Source organism: Xiphophorus couchianus, chromosome 18 (assembly GCF_001444195.1).
Source record: "Xiphophorus couchianus chromosome 18, X_couchianus-1.0, whole genome shotgun sequence".
In the NCBI taxonomy this organism is placed as follows: Eukaryota; Metazoa; Chordata; class Actinopteri; order Cyprinodontiformes; family Poeciliidae; genus Xiphophorus; species Xiphophorus couchianus.
The window spans coordinates 28622028-28643785 of record NC_040245.1 but is presented as its reverse complement, the minus strand read 5'-3'; the positions used below and the strand labels follow the sequence as shown (position 1 = coordinate 28643785).

Here is a 21758-nt window from a genome sequence, read left to right as displayed (position 1 = left end):
AGTAAAGACACCAGGGAAATGCTCCCTCTCGTCCATTTGCTGAATCCCACCAACAAATAAGCAGCAATCACCAATGGGGAAGTGTGATAGTGGAGTGTAGACCAGGGTGTGGAGGCCTACTGGGACCAGTTGACCTGTGTTTTCCTTGCATACAGCAGGCTGGGCTGATAGACATCTGTGTTTCTGAGATTTCCCACCATAAGACGGCATTTAAACCTCTGAACGTCAGCACAGGAGTTTCCTCAAGGAGGGCTGGACCCCGATGTCTCCTGGACCATTTTCTTGATTTATATCTGACATTATGTTGCTGCACTTCCTCTGTGTGTGTTGGCGTGTGTGTTTGTGTGTATGTGATATGATGGGTGTAATTTTCTTCTTATCTAAATATCCCATTTTGGACCACCAGTGTACTTTTATTGTTTATTTTATGAAGGCTTTATGTCTTTGACTAATAATAGTGAACCATTCATTGTTAGGTCATTTCTTTCAAAACAGGAAGCAACAATAAATATGCTAGCCTGGAACAAAACAGTCCCTTGTATTACACTTTGCTTCATACGGAGCATACGATTGCTTCCTGGAGGCGTGGACTATGTGGACGTTTTCAAATTTACCCAGTTGCTAACATTTGTCCATGACATATGTAATGCGCCAGTTTGATGCTATGAAGCTTACCAGAAATTGCAAACAACGGTGTTAATTCAATATTTGGAATGTGGATTGAACAACTTTGTTCACTTCCTCCGCTGCCAAAACTACAGACAGACTAAGTCTAAAACAAGAGCAGAAAATCAACATAATCAATCACAACTTCTTCTTCGGTTTGCTAATTGACTAAGTTGACCAAAGAAACTGAGCTTAATGGGAGAAATCCCAGAAGACGAACTGAAGGGACGTGAGAATCAAGCAGAATTGTGTAGGAAGACAGACAGTTTAAAAAAAAAGGGTTTAGTTCCCCTTTAGTTCCGGACAAAAGGAACTAGCACATAAACGATTTAAAAGGCTAACTCAATGCTTACTTAAGAGTTTTCATAGTCTGTCCGATGACAAGAAATCTGTCAACAACTTCCTTTTTTACTTCAAAATAAGAGATATTCCAACATTAAACCTGTTCACGAGATGAAACAATACATAATGTTGGGTTTATTAGAAAAAGCAGAGGACTTAGAAACATGTTTGAGATCTCCTTCTCCTGAGATGCTACATTAAACGCTGTGAATTCATGACCCACATCTGTAAAGTGGAGGAATGCTGATCTTTATCTAATGCAGAATATGGCCCGAGGAGAGGACAAGTCATCTTGGGACACGGTCCTCTGCCACTCACAGCAAATTTGTCATGCATTGTTTTCAACAACAAGAGGGAGCTTCACAGTGGATAAGTGTGATTTAATTGAAGTGGCAATAGAGTTTGAGTCATGTTACATTCTACAAGAAGAGTGACGAAGTATCTGCTGAAAGCACTGGGCAGGGTTACATTAAAGGCATTCCACTGGACCTCAAACACTCGACAGCAAAGGGTCCTGGTCTCTGTTTCTCCCTTCCAGACAAATGCCAGAGTCATTGTTTATCCCAGAGAGAAAACTCGATCCCGCTGGCTGCCAATGTCACCACTGGACCCCTGTCCTCCACTGTCATCCAATCCCATCTCTCTTCCTTTCAGGAATGCACTTCAGTCATTCTTTTGTGCTCTCCTCCTCTCTTTTCTCTGGACCACGGTGCCCTAGGCAGCTCTGGGGGGGCGGTGTGCTGTTTGATTGCCCCACATCTATTCATCCTTGCTGATGAAACTGGATACGGTGACCTCTTCTGTGTCCAGTAGTCTTTATCCCTAGCTCCTGTCTAATAAGTGTCAGAAATCAGAAGCTTGTGTATGAAGGGGGAGGGGGAGACCTTCTGGGAGACAAGCCAAAAACACTGGTCAATTATTTATTTGCTGTAGCAATTCTTGGTAATACAACATTTTTCAGGTTTGAGCAGCAAAGTCCCATATATGTATATGCCCATGGGAAACATGCCAAATCATCTCTGTCAAGAGACGATTTGGCATTTGATCCTGCAACCCACAGTTATTTGGTATTGTTCATTTGATTTTGAAGAAATAGTTGGCTATACAAAATTTATTCCTTCAGTAATGTCTCTAGTAAGACATCTAATATCCTCATATTACTAGCCATTGATTTCACCAATGGAAGTGAAATCAGTAGGTTACCAGACATCCGCATTGAGGCGGACTCAATGCAGACGTCTGCCCTACGAGTACGCGCAAAGGTACATTTTTACGGCTGCGTACGCTGTGTCACACAGGAAACAGTGTTCACATCGAACTGTTTTGTATCTGACATGAGCTGATAAGGTTCAGAGTCTGCGCAACCAACAACATCAACCAAACTGTTAGTTTGTACCGCACTAACAGGTGGCTGCCCTGGTGGAATAGAAATGGGGCTATAGGCACCCAACTGTCTCAACAAACTTGCTACTTTCCATTTGGATTATGGGAATTGAAGGAATTTATCACAAGAAATGTAGGGAATCGGTATGCTCAACTATAAAATCTGACAGTGTGTGTGTTGTCCGCGTTACTCCCAATGTGGGAACCTTTACCAAATTCTGCTGGCAGAGATCTTACCACTATGGAGTCATGGCGGTTATTGTCACCATGTGGGTAGATTTCAGACTAAGCGAAGATACATGAAATCCCTGGGTGCAGAATCTGAATTTGATTATGATTTTTGTGGGTGCAAGTGAACTCAAAATCTTTCTTGCAAATATGGTTACAAATGTTTAAGAAGAAATACACAAACTTTCCAACAGTGTCAGACCAATTTGCATTTTACAAAACAGAAATAATAATCGGAACAGAAATGTCCTTACTTGCTCGGCTAAGTTTATATATTCTGAGTCCAATGTTGAAAACACATATCAATATCACATATGGAAAATGATGCTGTGAGGTGAAAAATAATACCTTGCAAGCAGGAAGTGTGGCGGATTTGTGATTTTTTTTTCATTTACATCTGCCAGAACTGTTTATGTTTTGCTCTTTTCACTGCTTGTTTGTTTCGGAAATATGCCATACTTGCAACTAAGCAATCCATCATGTTATACGGAGCACAAACATCCAGTGGAAATGGATAAATATCACTGTTCCAACATCTACTATTTATGATAACTAAATTTATAGCAAATGGTTGTGTTTCCCAAGCAGGGCTCCTTCGCATGCATCACTTGCTCAACAGGAAGGTCATCAGCCCATTGTTGTAACCATTCATTCAAGGCCTGTTCAGTCATTTTCACATCTAGTTCACATGGAAGATCTTGTTTTCAAGACTAGCACTCTAACATCAGGCTGTTAAGATACTACAGATGCACTGTGATATCAGCAGGTTACCAGTAACGGAATAAATTTCAGCTTCACCAACCTTAAACCCTAAACAGTGATTGGTTAGACATAAACACAAGTATTTCCATTCAGTTAACAGACAATCCTTAAGCTCCAACATGATCCATAAATTGAAACTCTTCAGTTGCTACTACAGAAAAAAGTTAAAAGTTTGAAATTTTCAAAAAGTAAGAGGATATATAAAGCCCACTTGGAGTTTTTGCATAGGCAAGTCACCTGTTTACGTCAGACTGCTACAAGCAAGAACCTTACTTCAGCAGGTTCTTGCAAATTTAATCCAACTCATTTTGTTCTTTAACAGTTTTCGGTATTTTGTAGCCACTTTTTTCCAGGTACAAACACTATTTCCCAAAGGAAGTCGATTCAAACCAGTGTTGGGGAAGCTTCACTAAACCAGGAAAAGGAGCAGATAAATTCATCTGATACCAAGAATCTTTAACGTGTTACAGCGAAGCAGCTCTCTTTAATTCTGTCAAGCTTTTGAAGATTTAGAATTTTGAAATGTGGGCCGCAGAGTATTGACATTTCAATACATGTCTACATTCCCTAGGGAACATACACTCTCATCAGTCTAGAATAACTGATAACAATATCAGTTATTCTAGACTGATAACTGATATTGACCATAATTCTGGTCTTTGTATAAAAGTAATAAAAATGGAATCAATCAGACACTAGTCCCTGATCTTTGCATATCAGCTCTTCTCTATTGCTGAACAAAACTTTCAAAGCCATTTTTGGACTGCTGTCATTTATGTAATCCAACCAAAAGAGTCAGATTTAAAACCGTGACTAATAAGGACAGCAGAATGTGTGAAAATGCCAAACAGTTCACCCAGCAGTATCTAATTCTAAGCTATTTTAACACACAGTGGCATATCTCAGTGCTGCATGCCAAGCCCTTGCGTCACATAAGAGAGAAAAATGGGGGAAATTACAACAAGGGTTCTTCAATTCCACAGTAAAACATACAGCACCTCCCTAATTCACAAGACACGACAACCCCTCCACATCGCACATTAACATAACCTACGTTTACCATGTGAGCAGCAATTTGTCTGGAAAATCTACCCCCCTCCTACAGGCTCATTATTGAAATTGTACCCATTAAGAATAACTGAATTACCATCACAACTGGCTCATCACGAGGTTCATTGTTGCCAGTCTTTCAAAAAGCAATTGTGACCATTAATGCAAGAAAAAAAAACAGAGACTGTAAAATTCATGGGTTTTTCTTTTGTGTGTGTGTGTGCATGTGTGTGTGTGTAGTTTGCATAAAATGTTTCTACTACTAGATACGTTTGTGTATTCATGTTCTGCTCTTTTCCTTTTAACTGTCATCCTCCTCTGTTCTCATGGAAACCAATTGAGACGGTTTCATAATTCATTTAACTATTCTTTAGAGCACAGAGTTTAGTGTGAAAGTCATTTTAATAACAAGTTTGACATGAACATTACAAAACAGATCTCTGAGTGTCTCTCAGTCAGTCACGTTTCTGTCCATGTGGGCTTCTCAGAGGAAAATCTTGTAAAAATCCTTGAAACGAATTCAATTCAGTTCAGTCTATATTGCGCCAATTCACAACAGATCTCATCTCAATGCTTTTTACAATAAAAAAGTAAATTTAGTCAAATCATACAGACCGTTTCCAGGTTAAGTACACACATTCAACATGAATTCTTTTGAATTTGTAGTTTATTTTGTTTTCCTTTCTTTTGCAACCAAAATGAAAACAAAAGCACAAAAGAGACAAAGGGATGAAATGGAAAAGTTGTTTCTTTTTAATTAACTTCTCTTTTAAGCACCTCACTGATTCTGAAAATAGCTAACTTTAAGTTAGTAACAACTGCCACACTAATGAGTGTTGTTCTGAGCTTCACCAGGCAGCACTAAGGTATGTTCAGCACTCATAAAATGCCTGGACATTTAAGGTTGTGATAAGGTGGCCACCAGCCCAGGTACTCTCAAAATGAAAATCATTCAATTCCAGTCACACTCCAAAAATATCATCCCAATGCACGGTTCATTTTAAGCTTTGTCTCATTATTTTTCTTGCCCTTTGAGCCCTGAACAGCTCATTTAGCAACTACTGAAAGTTCTTCTTCGTGGAACCGAAAACGTCACCTTAATCAGAACAACGTTTTCCTGTGCAGCTCTTAGTTTGAATAAAAAAGGCTGTGAGCCCTTGAAACATGTGGGTACCGAGGAAACGTCATAAACAATCCATCTCATTTGTGCTCAGTGGCCTGTGATAAGTGTTCCTGCATTAATGTATGTGCTTGTGTGTGTTTATCCTGAAGGAAAAAAAAGTGCAGTAAACCCATGACCTGTCTGAAACGGTGGCCCAATTATGACAGTCTCCTTCAGCATGCAGCCTTGCAAAACCAAGCTCCATGAAATTGATTATGGCCACACCTGGACCTCATTTGAGGCCACTTTCTGCTCCCCAGCCTGTGACACCCTGCTGATCACCGCTGAGTTTCGAGTGGAAAATAACCCTGTGGGTGCAAGTATAGCAACAATTACAAAAAATATTAAACACCGAATTCTGAAACTTCTATTGTTTTCAGCTGGAAATACAATAGCAGGTTATTATGTCAGGCTATCTTTAAGAGATTAAAAAAGCAGGAGGCAAAAAAAAGATCAATTTCATGATCTTGAATATTCCCCCCGTTTCCTTGCAATTCCTTTCACGTTGCTTTCATTAGCAATCCTGGGTGTTTTATTCTCCCATTTTGTTTTGTATTCCATCTTTAAAAGTCTCGCTCTTCCGCCTAGGACTGACCTCCTCCATTACCCTCAAGGTCACTGGGAGGGAACAAGGACATTCCTTTGTGAGAAACGGCAATCCTTGACTGTCATTAAAAAAGAGAGATGTTTTATGAGCACAGCTGACAGCAAAACTGAAAGAGATGACAAATATGACCTTTATGACATTCCTGTTTTTTTTATTGCTTTGATAAAATTAAATCTTTTAATTATATCTTAGCAATTAAAGATGGGGGTCAATTTTCTCAACATATTGTTTTTCTATGATGATATTTCAGAGGATATTCTTCCCCTGTCAAGAAAATGTTTTTGAAGTAATTTTAACTAGACATGGAAAGAAAAATGGTCTACTAATCAGAATCAGTTTTACTAGAGTTACCCTGTTTCACTGACAACAATCTTCAGTGTTGATGTTGTTGTTGAGGGAAGAAGAGTCAAAGATTGTCAACCTACATTTCTCGGGAGCTAAATTGTTAATAGTCCTAACTGCCGGTGGTAGCCCCCACTTGTAATTAGGGTGCAAGTGCAACTTATAGCTCAGTTAATTTTTCATTAACTGATTTCATTAACTTTCGCTAATTTTGAAAATGCTTAGAGCACTTACCATCCCCTAAATGGAATTTTCCAGATAATTTCCAAAGCGGCAATATATTTGGCTGTTTCAAAAACTTTCAGCTGAATAAAATTCGAAGTTTTGGTTCTGTTAAGAATTCCTAAAGCAGCGAGACATGTTGGTGTTCTTATTTGGAACACAGATAACTTGTATTTTTCCCAAAGAACATCTTTTTTAAAGAAAAAGCAGACGCACAAAATAAAACACAGCAAGATATAAACATAAATAATATATTTAAGGGAATTGTAAAATATGTAAACTATAGTGTTTAAAATTAAATTAGCACCTGAGGGTTTTAGTCTTTCAAGGGCAGCTGTTTTCAATTGAAGTTAGCGCATTAGCATTAGCTTCTGCTAAATAGTTAGTGTAATACTTCAACATCAGTGGAGCTAATCTTTATGATTACTACTTAAAAGTTCCCACCACTAATTGTTCAGATAATAGAAGAAAGTTTCAAATGTATTTTGTGACAGTTTTTTTTTATTAAATAAATATTTATAAAAAATTGTGAATATTAAACATTGGTCTTGTAGGTTGTAGTTCTCAAAGAGAATTATTTGGAATAATAGAAAAAATAGATCCTGAAATTCTAATTGGCACATTTATTTGTTCCTAAAGGAGGGAACATAGGTCCAACTTTCCTAAAAGGAAACCCGTCGTGTCTTTCATCAGATAGAAAATCTTCGGGGTCGCCCTCCACTCTCAGTTTGTCCGTTCTCCTCCGGGCCAAACTTCCCTTCACCTCTCTCTGGCCGGTAGCTACGCACATCGGCTGATAACGTTACGAGGATGCCGTATGGGGATGACGACACGTCTGGCTTTTATCACTGACTATTTTGAAGAAAAAAACAAATGTTGAGTTCTATCTCTCTGCCTTTCACTTTTTTATTTATTTACTTGCTGTTTTCCCTTGGCAGATTCCCAGGCTCGTCTGAACTCTCCCTCTCTTTCTCTTGGTGATCATAAATGTGGGGAGAATATAAACTCTTCTTTGCCTGCTGCTCGTGTAGCAAAGCCTCAACTGCAGTATTTTAGCTGTCAAATCTTCTCAGCAGGTTTCTACCACGCACAAACACTCTGAACAAAGAATCTCTAGAATAAGAGCAAAGGATTGTCATGCATACATGTATAAGGGACGAGTACTCTGCGTAAGAACGCCTTGCCAGGTATTCACAGTAGCTGTTGAGAGTAAGCCTGCAGTGCAGCTGACTCAAAGGTGACCACCCATCTCTTTTCCTGACTGTTGTTTTGTATTCTTCATAATTAGAGGCGCTGAAGCATGCCAAGCATTCCTAATAGAGGTGTTTTACACTAGCAACTGACGCCATCACTCAACCCGAAGCCAGTGGTGCTTTGCCAAAAGGTCAAGAACTCCGATTTCTTTTTTTTCTCTGTCAAGCTGCCTCCGTCCTAGAGATGATAAGAGAGGGGGTTTGATTAGAGTGACAACACCACCCGCCTCCTAGCATTGTTCCCCACCTCCTGTTAAACCCTGCCGACCAACAATAAGGCTGGGTACTAGTTAGAACTAGACATGCTATAATGACAAATGGCTCGTCTGGCTTCTATACCAATGAAGACGAGTGTTAAGCATGAATTATTAAGGGCCAGAGAAGAGTGGAGTATTTCGATATTGAACCGCTCATGAATAATTCCAGCAGCTTCCCCCCACCCACCAAAATAAATTACCTCCTCCTCCATGTTCTGCAGGAGGAGATCCTACGCCTCGTCTCTGGAGGTTCAGGTGGTAGAGAGAGAAAATATACTGTACTGGACATGAAAATTCATTTCACGCCGCAGCGATATTTGGGATTGTGAGCGAGGCGAGGCAAGCGGCTTGAGCTGAAATGTGTTTGGACGGGCCCGGATTGTATATTCTCTTTGATCCGCTGGTCAAAGATGGGTCCGCCGAGAGACTCACACTGGGATGAGAAGTATAAGGAATGCTAACGGAGGGGTGGGGCGGGGGGAGAGAGAGGCGATGATTGGGAGGCGAAGGTTGGGGTTGCATGTCCAATTATCTAGGACGCAAGCAGAGAGGGGAAGCCAGCCAATTAGAGGAAAAGGGGGGAGAGAGCGCCGCCAAAGACCCACAGAAACAGACAGACAACCGGACAAAAACGCAGCTCTTACAGAACTACAGACAAAATGAGCAGGAGGGAAAATACTGTTTAGAAAAAACACATTTTCAGCTAGAGTTTAAATAAATACTCAATTGACCTGTTAAAAATGAAGAAAACACATTTGAACAATAATTGGTAGTGTGTTTTACTCTGAAAAACTTACAGTGCGACACATCACAATCCCAACCATCCTGGCTCTGACTACACATCAAAACAGACTTTTCTAATGAAAAGTCAATTCTCCACTAAAGGGCATTTTTTAAAGTTGTGCTTTCTTTTAGTTAGCTAGTTTGGGTTGTTATGATCTTGTGACAATACTGAAAAACTTTAACTTGATCCATAGACGTCAGCACCCATTCTAACGTCAATAAACAGTGCGATGCTGTGTAATATCAACAGTGCTCTTCAATGCATGCGATTTTCTGAAAGAAGCCTCTCTTTTTCTGCTACACTAGACAGACTTTCACATATGCAACAAAAGAAGAAAGCTTTGCAATTTAACATTTTGGGGAAAAAAACTGAAACAATGCAGAACTCCATACTAACAGTGTAATGTCATGCTTAAAGTTCCTAGAATTGAAATGCTATTTTGGAGCGTTGTCATTTGATTTGCTGTTGATGATGCTTTATGTACAACAGATTGAAGGTATAATGATCTTGGGTTTCCCCCTACACTTTCTTCAGACTACAGTTTGTTTTTTTGTCATTGGCAGTAACATTAATATTGTTTATCTATATACTGCATGTACTTGTTTTGTCTTTAGTGTTTCTTTTTGGCACTGTGTTGTGAAATATGTATGGAAAGGATAAAATGACAATTAAAAAAAGTCAATAAAATTTCCAAATTATGACCTCTGTTTCAAACTAACTAGTAAATAGAGATGAATGATATCAATTTAAAATTTTATAGCTATTTTGTGTTATTTAGATATTTAAGATAAAAGTGCTTATAAAGCATTTGCAACTTCAACAACAAAGCTTCACAAGTACAAATCTATGCTCTCAAAAAAAACAACCTCATTTTGAAAAAGGTTTCTTTGGATACCAGCTACATCAAAACTGTGCACTTTTATTGTTAAACGACACATGGTCACTGCTTTTAATCATGTTTTTGAATTCATTGATATATGTTGATGAATTATTGGAGAAAATAGTAAATGCAACAACATTCCTAATTTTGGGGGGTTTTAAGATATCAATAATTTGAATTTATTATTGTGATAAAATAAAAACCCAAGCAATTTTTCACTTTTTCACAGATTATCAATACAATAAATGATACTTTTATGTCTGCTACTATATCTACTACTACTACTTGACTTCATCAAGCTGGAAATTAGTGATAAGTCCATTTTTTGGTGCATCCAGGGTTAAAAACAAAGACCCTAAGACAGCCATTAATTAAAACCCTCTGGAAGAGAGAAAATAATTACAGCAATTCAGAATTACCCACCATTACTTGCAAATTACAGACACCGATGACTCACTGACTTTCAGAACATAACTTGTTGCTTAACCAAACAGTATTTAAGCTGTTTAAAAGCTCCTCAAGTTTATATATTTAAACTTGTCTGGTTCTGTATTTGTAGATTCAGTTTACTGAGCGTCTTGGCAAATGTGGAATTCATTAGACAACCACTTAACCTGCATGTACTGAGAAAGATTTATTTAGTGAACTCTTACCGTACACTCATAATTTTAAAGAGTGTAATAAAGGTTAGTTTAACTAACTTAGGCTTTCAACCAAAAAAAAACAACCTACTAAAGAAAATCACGTAAAACTATGGTATTTATAACACCTCGCTTCTCGGAAGACCTTAAATTCCAGCAATCACTGGCAATGTTTATAGGAACCCGTAGACCTTTGCTCTAGCTTTAAACTTGTTTAATTTGGGAGCTCTGTCTCTCGTCTTTGCGTCCTTTCAATGCAGAATGATCGTTCAATCACTTCAGGAATGTCTGGTGACTTCTCAATGTCTCATTTAAGTTTTGGTAAATTGAGGGGTTTTGAAGCAAACAGCACGACACTCAGCGGCCGAGTCAAGTCCCAACAGTGGATCCTGTCGTTTCAGACCAGCTGTATAATTTCTGACACCACAGGAATGAAGCCGCAACTCCAAACTTGAGACAATGAACACTCAAAGAAAAAAAAAAAAAAAAAAGGAAAAGCCCGGAAGCTGCTCTATCACACAGAGTGATGACGGAAAACGGTCTTTGCTGCAATCAAGAGCATGGCATTTTGTGTCTAAAGGCACCTGCTTGGCAGATTATCATCTGCTTCCAAGACCAAAGGACATACGCAATCATCATCAAAGCGGCTGAAACTGTTTCTGTCTAGCAGGAATGCTTCTGAAAGATACAGAGAAAACATTTAGAGGGCTACACACAGGATATTAAAGACTATAGCACTCCACCCTTACAGCTGGCTCCCAGTACAAAGACCCTCGTAAGCCAATAATTAGCCACAGGTCCACTTCACACGCTCGCCTTGACTTTTGACCTCTTTTACTCACCACTACTTCCTGCAAGCATATTTAACGTCCTGGTCTAAATGGCCCTTTGATCAAGGAGAACAGCAGATGTTTAATACTTGCACAGCCATTAGTAGTTCTTTGTGCTTTAATACATCATAATTTGGAGTTAAGCAGACAAAGGTCAAAAGGGCGCAGAGGCTGACCTATCGGAGGGCTCTCGGTGCTTCATCAGTCTTTACGAGAATCCTCAATGAGAGACCAGAGAGACGGGGCCTGCTGCCCTGAGCCGATTTAGAATTTAGTCACAGTAAGTCTGGTAAGGAAACCGTGATGATGGAAAAGAAAGAGAAATGAGAAAAATGTAGGTTAAGCACAAACATTGTCATTGCAGTAATCAGAAAGAATGTCACTAAAAAAATGTTCTTAATATAGGGTGGCCATAGTTGCAAAAGCTTTGTTGTGAAAAAAATAAAATAAAATATCATCTCACTGTAAACATGTAAGATTTTATCATTCCTAAAGTCACACTGATACAGGAGTACATATTGCAGGAATTCCTATGGTAATATTTCCTTAATACCATATGGAAATATTGTTCCACAAGGTCGAAAAATTGCTATCTTAGACGGAAAGCCTGGGGCAAAATAACGTGATTTAACCAAAGGAGCAAGCTGCATCATTACTTATCAAATTGATCACGATTCTCTAAAGCAGATCGCCATGGCATACCAAAGAGCAATTTCAGAACTATCTGAGATAAAAGTCCATGATTGTAGTAGGATGCTTTTTCTGCTTTACTGGCCAGTTGCAATAAAAAAAAAAAAAAAAAAAACACCCAAAAAACCTTTTCTTTTGGTCTCTTAATGCATGTTGTATTTGGACATGTCTGTCACAATTAGGAAATCTCACAGGGATCAATTGTTAGTTTTAACAATAGATTTTAACTGAGAAACAATTACAGCAAAAATACTATAGGCTAGTTCATTTTTGTACTTTTTTGTAAATTTAAATAAAATATTGCCATATAGACATCACCATGTTGCTCACGCTGCAATGCCTCTTGGTAATTGATGTGTGTGAGATCAATCTAGCTACAAAGCTAGCTCCGTCCAGCCAAAACAGTCATTTCTGCAGGTTGACTAATGTTCAGCTCTTTCAATTCGAACAGGAGCACAATGAAATAGAAGCTAATGTAGAAAGGATGTAATGAGGAAGACCAAATGGATGAAGAGGAGAGAGTTGGCCAAAATAGCTAGTGCTTGTAAGGCCACTGCTCGGAAATCCCAACGCGAAACAAGAGAGCATGTTTCGTTAGCATCAGGATCAAAACATTTTCTCAAATATATTCAATTGATAGACATGCTTTATTGTCACTTCCAGCAACCAGTCTTCCAATTAGTTTCAAATTACTATATTAGCAAGAGCTAAACTCATTGGTTCCTGCTAATGGTGTTAGATCTAGCTAATATAGTAATAGTAGATCACATGCAGATATTGTGCAAACCGGCAAATGAAAACTTTAACGTTAACTTTAACAGTAGAATTAGTAACGTTAATGTTTTAACTTCATTTTTGAAAGTTTGTTTTATGTGTAGAATTGCTTTAACTGCTAACTTTACACAATATAAGACATGCGACCACCTTCCAAACGCAGCTTCCGTAGAACTGCCTTCTAGTACTTCCTCTGCATCTATTGTCCGTGTCAGCTGTGCTAGAACAAGATAACATGATTTTCTACACACCAGAAGCCATTAAACCGAATGTATTTCTTCTTAATAGTCTGAATAATGTAATAGAAAAGTATCATTAATGAGCACTTTCCATTTTAAGCCACCCATATAAAGAGTTGAATTATTGCAGGGCCACAGATGGGTCCTTGGTAAATTATTAGAGGAGCACGGTTTGTTTAGTGTGTTGATGTGGACATCAAATGAAGACATCAATAAAAATTGGTGCAAACGCTGAAAGCTCATTAAGTATAAATCAATCTGGTGCTACGCTGTAATAAATAGCCACATGAAGCATTCACCCAGCCATTCATCATCCTATGCCACTTGATTTATGCAGAAACAAATAGCTCTAATAATTCTGGCTTCTTCCCTGGAACTCAAAGGACACTATATTATCAAGAAGATGTATTATCAGAGGAAGAAGAATAGGAAAAACTGCGGGATGCCATCTGGACGGAGAATGTTATAGCCGATCATTTGTGGTACGCATCCTGGAGCACAAGGAAGACCTTGGGCATTTTGTCTTTTTGATTGTAATCTGTGGGTGACCACAATCAATAATGACTTTTTCCTTCCTGAGCAACGGAGGACAACAGTGGGTGACAGAAATTCTTTTAGATGGAGTGTCTGTGTGTGTCTGTGTGTGTGTGGGGGGGGGTGTGTAGGTGTGTGCACAATCACAATGCAGAATTTAACACCCTAAGAAGGAGGGGGAATAACCTCACTGCTTCTCATCTGGCTAAAAGAAATGAAAGATGATAGCAGCTGAAGTTCTTATTCATGTAATTCATATGAGATTACACAGAAAGGTTTTTTTTTTGCCCTTAAAAGTATTACAAAAACGTAAATCGAATTTGTCTGTTTTTGTTTTTCAAAGCAAGTTCAAAATATATATGTTTGTTTTTTTTTCTTTTTTACAAAAACTGACTACAAGGATTCCACAGCCAGACCACAGAATGTGGGTGTTGTTTATGAGCATAAAGTTTGTTATGAAAGAAATGTCTTTCTTTTATTTAAAATGAACCTTTTTCCTTGTGTCTGAGCCAAAGGAGTGAATATTTGACTGCATCCTAGTATTTTTACTTTTCTTCCATCTTCTACATGAGAACCACTAGCTTAAAGTTACTTTTTATGGTCAACTAATGTGAGAAAACCAACCACAACTGGAATTACCAAGTTTATATTAATTGACCAGGGATCCTCGGGATAAAGTTTAAATATTTAAATTATATGTGGAGTAAAGTTTGACTTTCACAATCACTGAATGGCTTCCTGATGTATTAGGATAAATGTTCTGCTAACACAGTTAGGAGATAAGGGAGACTGACAACTGTAGATGTTAAAGTAGAAATGCTGGTCAGAACTGGAGCAGAACGGTTTCTCACTTTGTTGAAAAACTTTGCAAGCAGGCAAGACTCACTGTAGCCCTTCTCGATCCCTCCATAAGATACCCGTTTCTAAGGGCAAACATTCACACCTGACAAACATCTTTGTTTCCTTTATTGGTCCAGAACTAACCAAACCATCGACAGGAAATATATGTCTTTTTGGACTTCCCAAGCTACCGCTGCTGGGCAACACAGTAGAAATGATCCCTTCAGTGTTGCTAACGCTACTACTGCATGTAGGGATTGTGCTGAAATCGTACCTGATCAGCTGTTTTCTGCTTAGCAACGCTGATGCCTTTTTGTTGTGGGTCAGAACACGACCCACAGAAAACTACATAACCCATAGAAAACTATGTTGCTTTTGACCTTCAAAGTGTCACTGCAGTTGTAATATCTGTGTAAATGTGCACCACAGAAATGGAGCAAGCAGGAATTTGCTAAGTTTGTTCTTTCCAGGTCTGTGCTCTGTCCAGCCCGCGTCAATTCCGTCCATTGGGAGCGATGATCGTCACCCGGGTTTGTTTACAAGGCACCATTCACTTGTAAAAAAAAAAAAAAAGAAAAAAGAGCGCAATGAGAAAGCAAACCACACCAAGCAAATAAAATAAAGTCTGCTTTTCTTTCAAACCAAACAAACGGACCAAACGTATTTCCTGGAGTATCTCATCATCTCATGATTGACGTCTGGAGATAAAACCATCTTTTGGGCGAGTTCTTGGCTGTCTTGTGCTCACTTTTTTATTTCTATGTTTAAGATATTTTGAAGAAAAAAACATATAGCTGAATAAAATATATGTAAAATACAACTACCAAGAATTACGAGCCTGACTGGAACTGAAACAGATAAGTTATATATAAAAAAAGACGTATTTCAAAAACTTGCTGTAAGGAGTCAGACTAAACCACAAATTAATTACATAAGAGATTATAGTTACTGAAGCTCTTACTTACTCCAAGGCTGATGCAAAAGCTAACCCCCACTGCCTTTCTGTTGTCAGTTTTGTGTACCCAGAGATTTTTCTTCAATCCTACTTACTGCAAGTTTTAACAAGCAATGCAAAACTACAAGAGCTATCAGATGTGTGTCAGGGGAACGCAGTAATGACAAACAGTAGCTGATTGGATTTTCTTTTCTTTTTTTGCAAGCTAAGCCCTGAATCCAGTTAAATGTCCTCAAGCAGAGCTAGACACAAACACACCCTGGCTTCACTATGAATAGCACAAAAAACGGTAAAGAACGTACCATGAAAAAGCAACTTTAGCTAATGAGACCAATGGTTATTGTGTCGCATGAAAAAACATCCCGACTCGCAAGCGCCTGGCTCACTTTCAACAGCATTCAAACATTAGTTCATGCCCTAACATCAAAGCCAACTGTATTTAGGAACTTTTTAAGAGAACTTGTGGCCACCAAGAGAGGAAAAGAATATACACAGGGACAGTAGTGAACTCTTGTCTTCAGACAAAGACATAAACTTTGGAGGAGCAGCCATGAGCTTCTAATGCCCACTTTAATTCAAAACTGCACGTACAGCATGCTGGATCTGCCTTGTAATTAATAAAGTAGTCATTATCTACATAGTAATTATGCCTTACTGCTCCATAAGTGGGAAGCCACGCCTGCATCAAGTGTGGATCTTATTTAAGTGTGTGAGGGAATGCTCTTCCAGTCTGCAGAGCATTAACGGATGCTTTTCATGTAATGAGGCTCATGCTATGAAACTGTTTGCAGCGAACAGAACAGAGCCGGGTGTAAATAGGACTCGCTTGCAGCTGTGTCTTCTTGCCTCACTGAGAGTGCAGTGGAGAGTAAAGAGAATGCTAACATAAGACCAGAGGCAGAGAGGGAAATGTGCACCTCTGGCAAAAAAAAAAAAAAAAAAAAGAGTTTCTGAAGGCAGTGTAGAAAAGGAGAGGAAGCGAGGAAAACTAAACGGTGCAAAGCACACCGGGAGCCCACCTCCGTTCCAGGTAATGACATACCAAAGCTTTAAAATAAGTAGGCACAGACAAGCTGCAGAAAGACAAGTGAGTTAAAGAAAGAGAGAGGGAGAAGACAAATGAAATACTCAGACAGATACTGAAAAAGAAAAGTTCCTCAAAGTTACCCTTGAAAAAGAAATGTTCAAAAGAAGGGGGTGGGGGGCATCACCAAATGTCTGGGGCTCTTTTATTGTAAACCTAATTATCACCAACATATCTGGCGGAGAATGAAGCCTCAAAGAGGTGTTTTGTTAGAGAAGATATATAAAAGATGAAAAGACAGTGGGAGAGGAGAGGCATTCGCTTTGATGCGAGTACATTTGTGTTAGTTGCAGACTTCTCTTCATGCGTTGTATTTTCAGTCTCCTCTCCCCCGTTCCTTCGATGTGACTTAAGAAATTTCAGAATCGCCGAAATTTCTGTCAGATGGAGGGCTGCTTTGTAGAGCACCCCATCCCGAAGGAAACGTCTGATGGCAACGCTTTAATTCTTCCGAAAACTATGCAGAAAAAAAAAAAAAAAACGAAACATCTGCCACTTTGAATACATTCACAGAGATTCAGCAATTGAACATATTGAAAAGGTGAACTGAATAATAAAAAGCAAGAATGTGGGTTTAATTTGCAGGAGAATGTTTGCAGTAGCTGTTTTACATGCTATGTATTTAAGTGTTGTCCTCTTATGATTTTGTTCTAATTGTAATTTTACTTTATTCCCGTTATGCGAGTGTTTAGAAACTCAGACACATTATAATAATACAATAATTAGTTTTAAGATAGTAATAATACTAATTATTACTATTATTAGCAGTAGTAGTATTACTGAAGTACTAAGCGGAACTATTGTTTCAATTTGAGCCACTAAAGAAGATGCTTAGATGAGCTCACTTATCAAAATATGGAATGAGCAATAACAGAAATCTTGTTGGGCTCGGCCCTTCTCTCTTCTGAGTGGTTGTTTCCCACTGAGCTTCATACCATCAAATTGGCGCATTACATTTATCACGGCCAAACGTTACCGATGGGTTCAATTTTAAACTTCAACAGACTGCACGCCTCCAACAAATAATCGTTTCTCAATAGCTGAGCATCTGGACCCTCTATACGAAGCGAAGCGGTTTTTAACCATGCTAGGAATCCACCGGTCTCCCTAAAAATCTAAACCGTTTGTGAGTGTTGCTAGTTTGCGCTAGCAACACTACTCTTTGCTGTGTAAGTTGTTGCTCACGGAAGAAGACCCGATGTTAGGGTTTTTTCAGCATTAAAGATAAACTTAGAGGAAGCAAAACTGTAAGAAAATTCAAAGAAGAAGGTCGTATTTCCTACAGAGGAATGTTTTCAATCAAGGTCCTAAAAAATGGAAGCTAACCTTGGTTAGCTGAGTGGCTGTAGTGTTAGTTCGTTCTGAACTCTCCATCTGAAAACTATATCTATAAAGGACTTTGCTGGATTTGGAAACATTGACAGCCTTTACTGAATTTTATCAGTTAAAGTTGTTAGTTATATTTAAAAATGGGTATTCTTAAGAACACTAATCATGATAATTACCAAAATGATAATGCTAAAAGCAGCTTAAAATGTTAACTCAAAACATTTCACCTTTTGTACAAAGACTGGTCTTTCACTCATTGGGATGTAACCTCTGCTCATAATGCTCATAACCTCAAGCACATAATTAATAACCACTAATGGCAAAAAGTGTAAGAAATATACGTTGGAGTGTGTATTTTTAACAGTTGTTCTCAAATACAAATCTGGATAAGCTAAGACTGGTGGATCAAACACTATATAAAATAAACAAATCATCCAAATTTAGAAAGAACTGCAAATAAGAGGTTAAAAAATTCTCCTGTATTGTTTCACTCTGTTAAACAACATTACTCACCTTTACTGCTGCATACCTATACTGGCATATCAAACTCAAATGTGTCCTAAACACCCTTTATATGATAATTCTCAATAGCTGACATGTTGGAGTCAAGCCATGCCACATCAAGGCGAGAAGATAAACGTGACAGGGCTTGCAGGGGACCACTGCTAACTGCTAACACTCACTGCTACTGAGTTTATTTGGGGTCTGTCTGGCGTGAAAGTGAGTACATGGCCAAGCGATCTCCCTTGTTCCAGGTGAAAGCTTTTCCATTGAGCTTCATTGCAACTGCAGCTGACATGCTCCCACATGGGGCGACAGTAAAGATGAGTGGGCCACCTGGGTAGGAATAAGGGAGGCACACACTTGAGTCAGTCATTTAAAGTTTAAAGTGCAATATAATGGTTAAAAAAAAAGAAGAAAAAAACAAACGGTTGGCTGAGTAGAGAAAAGGTAACAGGGAACACATGGTTACAATGAGTAAAGTAGTGCTTCCTCGCTCTATCTGAAAACTAATTTCTGAATAACTCTGTGACTGCTGAGTAATGACCAGCTCGGCTTAAATAAGTAACACATTTCAACGATAGCCAGGGGCAACATTTAATATGGGCCATATGGGCAGATGCCCAGGGCAGCGGGGAGTACACACAGCAGATAAAAAAATAATCTGTTAATTGTGGCTTGAGCAGGTTTTCTTTTGCTTTTATGGGTGTGCCATCACATTTCAAATGTGTTGGTGTCTTGTTGTTTTGATTAGGCATTCCCAGGTTCCTGTTAAGAGTAGGAAACTAGCTTAGGTGGTTTGTGAGGGAATGGATTGCATTTTGTTGCACTTCAGAGTTTCATTCTATCAATTCAAAGTGGCTAGGAGACGGCATAACCTGAGTTAACAGAGGGTTGGCCAGGGTGATAAACTGTAACAGAGTTAACTCTGGTGAAAGCGGTCAGAAATGCAGAGAGCATGACTGCAGAGAAAGGAACTATATTTCCATGTGAAAAGGAAAGTAGACTATTGTAAATGAGTAGAGATTACCGGGATGTTCTGATTTTTTGGCTTATTCAACCAGTAATCTTCTGGTCAGAAATCATCTTCCAATCAGTAAGCAGGAACTACTACTGTTATCACTAGGGCTGAGCGGTAAAACAATAATAATGCAATAGATATATGTGATAAATATCAATAGAAAATACATCTGATAGAATGTTAATTTTGCTGGACTCCAATTCAGAACTACACAGAATTCTGGGGGATGTAGGCAGAGGAAAGGTTTTAACCACTCAACTTCTCATGGCATAGCTAAGCAAAGTTGGTGGCATCAACTAACTTGATCACTTTGGTAAGCTTGTCAGCAACAGCAGTTTGATGTTGTATCCAACATAGTCGGGCGTACTTCACTCTTCGGAGATCCACGCAGACACGAAGCAGACTCAATGCAGAAGAATGATGGACTTGTCAAAAGTCCATTTTTAGGAGGCACTGACTTGTATAAGAAAAATGGTGGACAGGAAACAAAAATCACATCAAAATGTTCTGATGTGCACCAGAGAGTTACCAACTCCAACTCTCTGTGCACCACTAGACGCCCAACTACCTCATCAAACTTGCAAATATTCATTTGGATTCTGGGAAATGAAGGAATGTGCTACAACAATATGTAGGCAAATCGGTACCCTGGAGTGTGAAATCTCAACTGTTTGCGGACGGTGAGCACGGAGTCAGCGAATTCCACAGAATACACACAGTACGCCTGAGTTTGTGGGAGCAGTTTCATGTTCGCCACCGTGCCTCATGACTGCTTAAAATAAAAATGAACAGGCTGGAGTGAAAGGAGAAAATGAATATACAGCTCAAGAGGATAAAAGAGGAAATGCCACATCATCAGTTTGGAAGTAATTTGCATATTTGACTGACATGAAATGCTTATGTCACGATACATTTTTCAGCCATAATCACCCTGCCCTCGTCATCGCTGAATGCAGAAACTTTTAAATAGAAATGTCTCATGTCATGACATGGAAAGGATTCATTCATGCATCAGGAGAGCGAGAAAGACTTCAAGCAGAGAAAAAGAAATAGAACAGGTCATCACAGACATCTGTTGTGCAGTAAATTTGTTCTGTTTTATCATTTTGGGCTATACATTTTAGGCACTGAGGATAACCGATCATCATATGCTACAAATAAAGACAGAGATGGTCACAAAGTCACCCTCCACAGCCTACTGATTACACAGCACATCAGCAGGAAAAAAGGATTGTTCTACTCCATTTACAACCTCTCACATCACTTACAGTAATGTGTGTTTTGTATCCTCAGGAGACTTGATTTCACTAAAACATTACAGCCCAAAATAACACGAGGACGTCGGACGATGAAGAATCTCAAGGATCCCTGCGATGATGGATGAAGAGACAGACTACTGTGGCAGAGCACCACTGCTTTGCAGCCAACTGCAACAAGGAGGAACCAATTAGTTATCAGGAACAACAATCCTTCACACATTACCTGAAGATGGTGATTAAGTATCTTTCAACATGCTCCATTTTATCTGGGAGTGTGTGTACAGCGTTCCAAGTGTGTTTGTGGATGGGTGAGTTGTTGGGGCAGTGGGTGGGTGGTGGGGTCCGCCGTTCTGACTTTGAGGCATGGTGATGAAGTGCGGCAAACATCTCCACCTAAACACAACAAAACAAACAGGGTGACCCTGCTCTAACCCCAGCTGTGTCCATCCATCACCCAGCAGCACACACCACTGAGGCCCATATCTCTGCGCTGTCGACATTGGGCCAACCCCGCAGAGAGATTCATGCTGCTTCCCTCCATTAAAACCTCTCACACACATTTCACACCCTGAACAGTTCAGCAGATACAACACAGACATTCTCCATCCTAGAGGAAGCACTTTTGTCGAAACATTTTATTTAGGAATATGGTTTTTAAGATTTGTTGATGGAAAGGGTTTCTACTTGAGTAGGCTTCTACTATAGAGTTGGAAAAGAAAGTGTGAAAAAGACATTAATGGAGTAAAGTTTCATGATGGTATTTTTAACATCTAACATCCTTTTTAAATGACAAAAGAATTTGAGAGAAACCTTGCCATCTGCTACTACTGCCAATGACCTCTTGACTGTATTCTCAATTTCTGGTTAGGGTACTTGGAAGGTACGTACCTTCTTCAAGACAGCAGCCAGACAGACAGAAGATAAGGCCTTAGAGAGCGAGACGTGCTCAGAGAGGCAGAGGAAATCCCTATCATTTCTAGAAGCCCTGCAGATGTATGTTCAAGCTCAAGTCTCGACCCCCTATCTCCCTCTCAGTTTTCCTGGCAGTAGTTTAAGGTTCACATGGAGGTGAGGGCCCTTGCCTCCCCACCCTCTCCCGTGACCGCTATGCACAGTGCTGTGT

At 39.2% G+C, this 21758-nt stretch overlaps 1 protein-coding gene across 5 annotated transcripts in view; it reads right to left on the bottom strand.

Moving 5' to 3' along the window:
- The window catches only part of robo1 (roundabout, axon guidance receptor, homolog 1 (Drosophila)), a 321573-nt gene that overhangs the window by 85645 nt on the left and 214170 nt on the right, over positions 1-21758 (bottom strand). The gene's annotated exons all lie outside the window — the stretch shown is intronic.